This window comes from Enhydra lutris, unplaced genomic scaffold, assembly GCF_002288905.1.
Source record: "Enhydra lutris kenyoni isolate GAN:26980312 unplaced genomic scaffold, ASM228890v2 scaffoldscaffold4, whole genome shotgun sequence".
In the NCBI taxonomy this organism is placed as follows: Eukaryota; Metazoa; Chordata; class Mammalia; order Carnivora; family Mustelidae; genus Enhydra; species Enhydra lutris.
The window spans coordinates 58327736-58337653 of NW_019154088.1; the positions used below are offsets into that span (position 1 = coordinate 58327736).

At 32.4% G+C, this 9918-nt stretch overlaps 1 pseudogene; it reads left to right on the plus strand.

Annotated features, from left to right (window-relative positions):
* Positions 1–8510: 8510 nt before the first annotated feature.
* On the plus strand, positions 8511–8866 carry LOC111139901 (annotated as a pseudogene).
* The last annotated feature ends 1052 nt before the right edge of the window (positions 8867–9918 follow it).

The window sequence follows — 9918 nt, forward strand, 5'->3', positions numbered from 1 at the left end:
GGAAATTCTTTTATTTAATGAAGAAGTTGTAGCCTAAGTAAAAGTCCTTCTGGTTTTTCATTGTTATTCAGTGTAATAAAGAGATAATTTTTATATAGACCATGAGCAGCTTTTGGCTTTTCTATGTCCAAATGAAAATGAACACATGCAGTATATTTGAGAGTGACTCTGGAGGAAATGGACCAGTGTTCCTCAGTCTTTTTTTTTTTTTTTTTCTTTTAGACCACCCTCCACATCTAGGCAATGCTTCTCTTCCAAGCTTTCACAGCACTTTGATCTCATTGGCAATACAATTGTCAGACTAAGGGATCCTGTTCAGTACAGAAAGGCCATCTTCACACAAATCTGAGAGATAAATGCTTATTTCTCTTAGCATGTATCCCTTTTAATCTATTCACATTTTCTTCCCAGACCACTTTTTGAAGGAATGAGATTCACAGATACTTTTCCCAATCAAGATTAGTGGCATATTCTTCTTTTTGCCCTAAACTTACCTCAAGAAGTTTAAACAGGGACTTCCAACCCATTGTCCAAGCAGTTTTAAATTTTCTATTTCAAAATATAACTACAGAATTTATTTCTTTGGAAATAAAATTTATATACAATAAAATGTCCATGTCTTAAGTGTACAAATCTTGGAATTTTGAGGAATGCAGACACCTGGGTAACTCATACTCATGTCAAAATATAGAACATTTCCATTATCTCAGAAAATTTTTTCGTGATTTCCCTTCTGATTTATTTTCACCAAAAGCATCTGCTTTTCTGATTTGTTTTGCTTGTCCTAGGGTTTCATATAAATGGAATCACACGATACACAGTCTTACTTTCTTTGGCTTACGTCTTTTGGCATAATGCATGGTGTGTGTGTGTGTGTGTGTGTGTGTGTGTGTGTGTGTGTGTTTTGTTATTGAGAAGTTGTCCATTGTTTGATTATACAAAAGTTTGATTATTTTACCGCTGATGGATATTTACATGGTTTCCAGTTTTATTGCTACTGTGAATAAAGTTGGCAGAATATTCTTGTATAAGTATCCATCCTGACATGTTTTATTTCTCTAGTAAATACCTAGCAGTGAAATCGTTGGATCACAGGATAGGTATATATTTAACTTTGTAAGGAACTTTCAGACTGTCAGATTCCTTTTAACTTTTGACTCTCCCACTAATAATGTATGAGAATTTCAGTAGTTGTCCAATTTTACCAAAGTTTGGTACTGACAGCCTTTTTGATTTTAGGCATTCCAGTGATTTTAAATGGCATCTCATTATTGTTTTGATATCTGATTTCTGAAAATGAATGGTGTTAAGTATGCTTGCATCTACACATTGGGCATTCACATATCATCTTTTGCAATGTGTCTATCCAAGTCCTTTACATGTTTTTAAAACTAGACTGTTGTCTATTCTTGAGCTATACAATTTATATTTTGAATATAAATCTTTTGTCAGATATGTATTTTATGAATATTTGCCTGTTCATTTTCTTAAAGTTGTATTTTGATGAGAAGTCTTAATTATATCTTACGATTTTTTCTTTTATGGCTATTGCTTTCTGTGTCTGCTTTAGATATGTTTGCCTAACCCCAGGTCACAAAGGTATTCTCATGTTTTTATCAAGAAGCTGTATAATTTTAACTTTAATTTTAGTTTTATTTTTAAAGAATTTCAATTTTATTTTTAGGTCTGTAATCTTTCTCAATTTTTTTTTATATGTGAGACATAGGAGTTGAAGTTCACTTTGTTTTTAAATATATATTATATTCAAAACACATTTGTTGAAAATGGTAGAATTTTTTTTTTTTAAGATTTTATTCATCTATTTATTTGACAGACAGAGATCACAAGTAGGCAGAGAGGCAGGCAGAGAGAGAGGGAGAAGCAGGCTCACTGCTGAGCAGAGATCCCAGTGATGCTGGGCTCTATCCCAGGACCCTAGGATCACGACCTGAGCCAAAGGCAGAGGCCCCAACCTACTGAGCACCCAGGACCCCCAAAAATGGTAGAATTTTTATTGCATTGCTCCATTGGATTGCTTGATCACTGTATCAAAAATCAATTGTGACAACTGAAAAATAGGATGATACACTAACAAAGTGAGGAAGACTGAAGGGTAGAAATAAGAAAGTGAACAGCTTTGCCATTTGGGCAGTTGAGGAGCAACACAGTGGTAGGCTCCTCAGTTTTCTCATTGATCTCCTTATATCTCTAGACAGCATGCTGCAGAAGCCTCCAATTCTGAAGCCAACAAGCAACAGTAAAAGAAAGAAAGAGAGAGGGGGAAGGAAGGAAGGAAGGAAGGAAGGAAGGAAGGAAGGAAGGAACTTCAAATAAAGGCTTCCTTCTAAGGCCAAGGGCCAACAAAATTGTGGCCCAACAAGAGTAAACCTATTTGCAATACCCACTCTATTCCAATCAATCACCAGTGGAACAACTTCATCTCCACCCACTGTGATTTCAGAATGGCCAAGTGGGAAACTGATCTTTCACCATACCCCTCAGCCCAACAGAAGCAGACAGCCCTTTGATTCCCCTGTCAGGTTGTGCTGGTGAACCAACAGAAGCTGATGTTCCATTCTTCCTGGCCTAAAAGAGGCTGGATTCCAACTCCCCAGCCCAGAGTAGTGTCAGTGAGGAGGACCTTCCTCTGCCCTTCAAGGTCCTTCCAGCTGGATTTAGAATCAAAGTAACATGATACAGATTAACAGGAGAAAACCACATTTTAGTAGCGTATATATGGAGAGTCCACACAGACATGAAAACCTAAAGACAGTGAGGAAACATGAAGCTTATATGAGCTAAGGACAGGGAAGGATCTGAGGATGCAAAGGGGACAGAGGCCATTAGATAGGTAGAAGGAGATGTTTTATAAAATGCAGCTTTATTGAGGTACATGGAGAAAGAAAATTATAAGATCGTCTTAAATATTTTGAGTATTTTGATCCAAGACATGGTATACCTTATTCATACTTAGATCTTATTCGAATTGTTTCATTAGTAATTTATAAAATTATGCATAGAAAGTCTGAACTTAATTTGTTACATTTATACCCAAGTATTTTAATTTTAAGTACTATTATAAATGAGACCATATTTTTCAAATTTCAGTTTCTAATTGTTCATTGCTAGTATGTAAAAATATGATATTTTTGTGTTAGCCTTGTGCTGTATAGCCTTCTTAGACTCATTTATTAACTCTAGTAACTTTTTGGCAGATTCCGTGGTCATTTTCATTTAGACAATCTGTGATCTGGAATAGGACCAGTTATATTTATTTCTGAGATCAGAAATGCCTTTTAGTTCTCTTCTTTACCTTATTGCTCTGGATATGGCTTATAGTATAATGTTGAATAGGAATGGCGAAGGTAGATGCCTTGCCTTATTCACAACACCAGGTGAACACATTCAGTTTCCAACCGTTAATTGATATTTGAGGTAGGTTTTTGTGGACGTTGTTTATCAGATTAAGGATATGCCCTCCTCTTCCTACGTGATGTGTTTTTATGATGAATGGATCTTGAATTTTGTCAGATTCTTTGCCTGCATCAACTGATAGGATTATATGCTTTTTTTTCATTATGTTAATATGGTAGATTACATAGACTGATTTTCAGTATTCCATTCCTGGCATAAACATCACTTGGTTATGTTGTACTGTTTTTTTCTATATGTTGTTAGTTTAGGTTTGCTAGTATATTATTGAAGATTTCTGTGTTTGAGTTGAAGAGAAATATTTTGTCGATATTATGATGTTTCAAAGAATTATCTTTGAGTTTCATTGATCTTTCTGTATTTTTTTCTGTTTTCAGTTTTATTGATTAATCATGATTTTTATTTTCCTTTTTCCAGCTAGAGTTATTTTGTGTTTTTTTTAGTTCTTGAGGTGGAAAATACAGATCATTCGAGATCTTCTTTACTTATAAAACCACTTAAAAGTATAAATTTACCTCTAATCACTGCCTTAGTTACGTTCCACAAACTTTTATTTATTAGGACTTTTCATTTTCATTCAGTTCCAGATATTTTCTAATTTTCTTCTTGACATCCTTTTTGATCCATGTGCTATTTATAAGTGTGTTGTTTAACTTCCAAGTGTTTGGAGATTTTGTTTCTTTTTGTTATTGAGTCCTTGTTGAAATCCATGTGGTCAGAGAATATAATTTATATGATTTCAATGATTTTAATTTGGTAATGTTTTAGGATATGGTAGTTATTTTTTAAGATATAGTTTTGATATAAGACACAGCCTATTTTGGTAAGTGATCTACAGGATTTGAAAATACTTGTATTCTTTTGTTGGATGGTAGTGCTTTCAAAATGTATATTAATTATTTACTGGTGTTGATTTTTGTATAGACTTACTAACTTTCTATTGGTTACTGAGAAAGGGGTTTTGAAGTCCAACTATAAGTGTGTGTTTGTTCATTTTACCTTTCAGTTCTATGAGTTTTTGCATCATCTAATTTGAAATTCTACTGGTATGTATTATAAGCAAACACATTTAGGATTGGTGTGTCTTCTTCTTGACATGACCTCCCGATTATATGCAATTTCCCTCTTTACCCCTGGTCATTTTACTTGATCTGATACAAATTTTTTTCCTCAGAATATATCCACTCCAGTTTTGTATTGATTAGTGTATATATGGGATATCTCTTTATATTCTTTTACTTAAAAAAACTTTATAGTGATAAAATATGCATACCATTTACATTTTAACCAATTTTAAGTATACAATTTACTAGTATTAAGTACATTCGCAATGTTGTGCAGCAATCACCACCACATCATTCCAAACAGGGTCTCTGTACCCCTAAGACATTAATTCCCCATTCTTCCATCCCCACAATCCCTGGTGCATATTTTACTTTCTAAGAATTTGCTTATTTTTGGTACTTCATATACATGGAATTATATAATATTTGTCCTTTTGTGTCTTAGAAAAATGTTTTCAAGTCTCATCCAAGTTGTAGCATGTATCAGAATTTCATTCCTTTAAGGGCTGAATTGTATTCCATTATTTGTATATACCAATTTTGTTTATTCATCTGTTGTGGGCATTTAGGCTGTTACCAGTCTGTTGGCTATTGTGAATAATGCTGCTCTGTACTTTGGTATACAAGTATTTATTTAAATAATGCTTTTAGATATATAGTGAGAAGTAGAATTGCTGTATCATACAATAGTTTTATGTTCAGCTTTATAATAAACCACCAAACTGTATTACATAGTGGCTATATCATCCTATATTCTCTCAAGCAATGCACAAGTGTTCCAATTTCTCCAACATGCTCACCAACACTTGGTTGGTGAAATAAATATTTCATAAGAAATAAGAAATAAGAAAAAAATATTTTCTTATTTTTTAATAATATTCTAATGAATGTGAAGAAGTGGTATCTCATTGTGATTTTAATTTTAATTTACTTAATGGCTAGTGATGTTGAGATAGTTTCCTGTGTTCACTGGCCATTTGCATATATTCTTTGGAGAGAAGTCTGTTCAAGTCCTTTATGCATTTTAAGAATTATCTTTAAAAAATTGTCTTTTAGTGGTTGCTGAGTTATAGTAGTTCTTTATGTATTCTGGATATTAATCCCTTACCAGATATATGTTTTGCAAATATTTTCTCCCATTCTGAGGGTTGCCTTTTTACTTTCTTGATAGTGTCTTTTACTGGAAAAAAAGTCTAAAATGTTGATTAAGCCCAATGTATCTATTTTTCCTTTTGTTGCCTATACTTTGGTGTCATATTCATGTCATTGACAAATCAACTGTCACGAATCTTTTTCTGTAAAATTATAGTTTTAGTTCTTACATTGAGACCTGTTATCTGTTTTGAATTAATTTTTGTATCTGGTGTAAGGGTCCAATTTCATTCTTTTGTATTTGGAGATCCAGTTTTCCCAGCACTATTTATTGAAAAGACTGTCCTTTCTTTATTAATGATCTTGGTGCTCTGTCAAAAATAATTAACCATATATGTGATAATTTATTTCTCAACTCCATTTGATTCCATTTTTCTGTATATCTATTCCCATGCTAGTGCCACACTTTTAATTATTGTAGCTTTGTAATAAAATCTGAAGTCAAAAAGTGTGCTCTTCCAACTTTATTCTTTTTTTTTTCAAATTATTTTGAAAGTCCATATGAATTCAAAGATAGATTTTTCTTTTTATGCAAAATCATTGTTGAGATTTTTATAGAGATTACATTAAATCTATAGACGGCTTTGGGTAGTATTGTCTTTTTTTTTTATTTTTTTTTTTTATTATTGTCATCTTAACAATATAAAATCTTCTGGTCCATGAATGTGGGATGTCTTTTTGTTTATTTATGTGTTCTTTAATGTATTACAAGAATGTTTTATAGTTTACAGTGTATAAGTATTTTCTATCCTGATTACATTTTTTCTTAAGTACTTTATTATTTTTAATACTCTTTTAAATGGAATTATTTTGTTAATTTCCTCTTCAGATTTCTCATCATTAGTGTATAGAAATGCAGCTGATTTTTGCATGTTGATTTTATAACTTACAGTTTTTCTGAATGTCTTTGATATCTAACATTTTTATGGAATATTTAGGAATATTTATGGAATATTTATGGAATATTTAATAATTTATATATAAAATTTTGTCCATTTTTATGGAATATTTAGGAATATTTATGGAATATTTATGGAATATTTAATAATTTATATATAAAATTTTGTCATCTGTGAACAGAAATAATTTTACTTCTTCCTTCCCAGTTTGGACTTTTTTTGTTTGTTTACTTCTTTAAATGCTCTGGCTAGAACTTAAAATAGAAGTTGAATTGGAGGTAAACCATATTTGACACTAATGATAATGATAAAATGATATATGTCAGGCAGTAAGCTAAGTCATATTCATGTTCCTATTTATAGGGTGAAAAAAAATAGGTATTATCATCTCCATTTTAGAGAAAAGGAGAATGAAGCAGAAACTAAATAAGTTGCATGAGACCACATATCTAGAATATGAGAGACCTGTAGTTTGAATCAGATGTGTGTGACTTCAAAAACTACATAATGTCCTATATACTTTGCCTTTATGTCAATTACACAAGCAGTTCCATTAATGTATTTTCCAAATTTATGTATTTTTCATTTGCTCTGATTTATTATATATAAATGTTTATATATATACATATATACAATATATGTATTTTTCATTTGCTCTGATTTATTTCAAAGGAAGGAGATTTACCTAACCAAAATTTACATTTTGTGGTTATTTGAAATATTAAATATTTGCTGTGTGTAATAAGACTGAATGCTAAAATCTTTAATTAGAGCAGATGAATGCTCTATTCTTCCAAAACTGTGATAAAATCAATCAGAAGTAGTCATGGGTAACTTTTGGAGTTTGCATCATAAATGACAAATCAGCTACACAGAAAATCCAAAAGATTCTTTAGGCTCAACTTGTATATTTTATCTGAATTACTAATTAAAACCAGACAGAGTACCTATATTTGTGTGATGATCCACAAAAAATGAAAATAAGTAATTTTGTATTTGTCTTTTAAGAGAAAATACACCATTATAAGAAAAAGCATAGGACAGCATCCTTCCTGGCTTATACCAAAAATGATCCTATATATATGAAAGAACTATAATTGCACAAGATGTACAGAGCACTGGTTTGGCAAGAAGATCAGTCCTATACTCTGGTGTATGACTGTGACTCAAATTTCCTTATCCTTTCCATAGTTTTATACTCACTCTTTCACTTAACATTCTCTTCTTTCCTAAAATACTTGCTTCCTTGTTCAGCACTTTTCCAAAAGTCCCAGGAAGTTAACAGCAGCAAAAAGCTCACTTCTGGAAGAATTATTAACTAGTTCAGGAGTTAGCTGATCAAAAAAACAACAGCAGGAATGACAGTCTTGCTTATAATGAGGCTTTTTAAAGATTCAAGAAAATAAACAGTTCTAATCTGCTAGATTTGCTGTAAATTTCTGATTATCATATATACCTATTTCTGATTATTATGGATAGAGTGTGCTTCCCTGCATACCCTATGTAGAAACAAACCATACATTTAGAAGGCTCTCTGTTAAGCACTAGGTGATATAAATTTGTATAAGATTTGGAAACTTCCAACTATGATTTAAGAATAGATGAAACATAATAAAACTAGCCTTGTGACATAAGAGCTATTTGACTAATTCAGAATTCTGTAAAAAGAAAAAATTATAATAAGTACTTTTGTCCTGTATTGTGATATAGCTACACAATAACAGAATAAAGAAAGTTGAAACTAAAGTCATTGAAGAGAATTTTTTTAAAAAATGGCACAAACACAAATAACCTAGAGAATTAAGAAAGTCAAATTTAAAATGGAGACGGACTTCTCTCAACTGCTGCTAAAATACTTACTTGGACCTTCTAAGGAAGCTAAGGCCACGGTGGGTTGAGGCCCTTACTTCTTCCTATACCAGCATCCAATGCCAGCAGTACCAGCCTGGCACCTGCCTGTACAATGGCCTCCATCTTAGAGCTTACCTGCATTTACTTGACCTTCATCCTGCATGATGATGAGGTGATTCAGGTCAGGGGAAATAAGCTGAATGCCCTCATTAAATCACCTGGTGTAAATGTTGACCCTTTCTGTTTGAGCTTGTCTGAGAAGTCGCTAGCCAATATCAACATCAGGATCCTCATATGGAATGTTGGGGCTAGTGGGTCTGCCCTGGTACTGGTGCTGCCCCAGCAGGAGGTCCTGTTCCCTCCATCACTGTTGCCCCAGCTAAGAAGGAAGTGGAAGCAAAGAAAGAAGAATCTGAGAAATCTGATGATGACATGGGCTTTGGTATTTTTACCACACTTCTTCTGTGACCTGTTCAGTAAAAAGCTGAACTCTTGGGGAGAGGGGAGTAGGAGTGGTAGAGACAGAATTCACAAGTGACATAAAAAGAAAATAGGTTCTTCGTATAAGAAGAAAATTACCTGGCAATGAATGAGTAGAAAATATTAGAATAGCATCTAACATTGAAAATATGGGAGTTTAAATACTGTAATAGGGTCACAGGTAGGATTTTTTTATCTTTTGAGCAAAAATAAATAATGTGAAACTTTCAGAAAGAACATCATTCATCCACATCCTTTTCATCAGACCCATGTTGGGAAGGGATTTGCAAATTCAGACTATGAGATAGAAAAGAGACAAAATCGTAAACCAAAAACTTGTCACAACCCACGACATGACTGGTAATAGATAGTGGTAGCATAAGCTATACCAATATAAATAATAGTGAATGCTGTGTTACTGAAAGCATTCAAGCAGAACTTAAGTGACTATATGTCACTACATTTCAGGGTGTCACAGAGAGTAAAAAATTAGAATAAGTAAATGACTTTTAAGCTTTATTTTAAACCCGAGATATTATTTTTCTATAATGGTAGTCTTCTTTGTTTAAATTGTTTTTCCTGATTCTGTTTTCCTAGTTACAAAATTTCATTTATTTGTCTTTGTTGTAAATATCAATTGCAAAATCTATCACTGTGCCTGAATTTACTACTACATGTTATTTACTGTAGTGAAAATTATGACTAAGGAAATACAAAGAGTGAAAAATATCCTCTCAAGAGATAACATCTCATGAAATATGCAGCTTGTGTCAAAATTTCATGCCATTATAATTTTTTTCTTATTACAGAATTAAAATATATTCTTTGTAGAAATTTAGAATTCAAATGAAATATAAATCATACTGTGAGCTAAGGAAGGAAAGCATTTTTTTTAAACTCTTCTCCCTCCCTCCCCTTTCATTTTTTGAACAGAGGATTAATGTTATAAGCTATATGGTCTGGAATGCTGCTAGGGCATACTTTTTAGTGGCCAGAATCACTGTATTTTTAAAAGTTAAACACACCTTCTCTCATGTGAG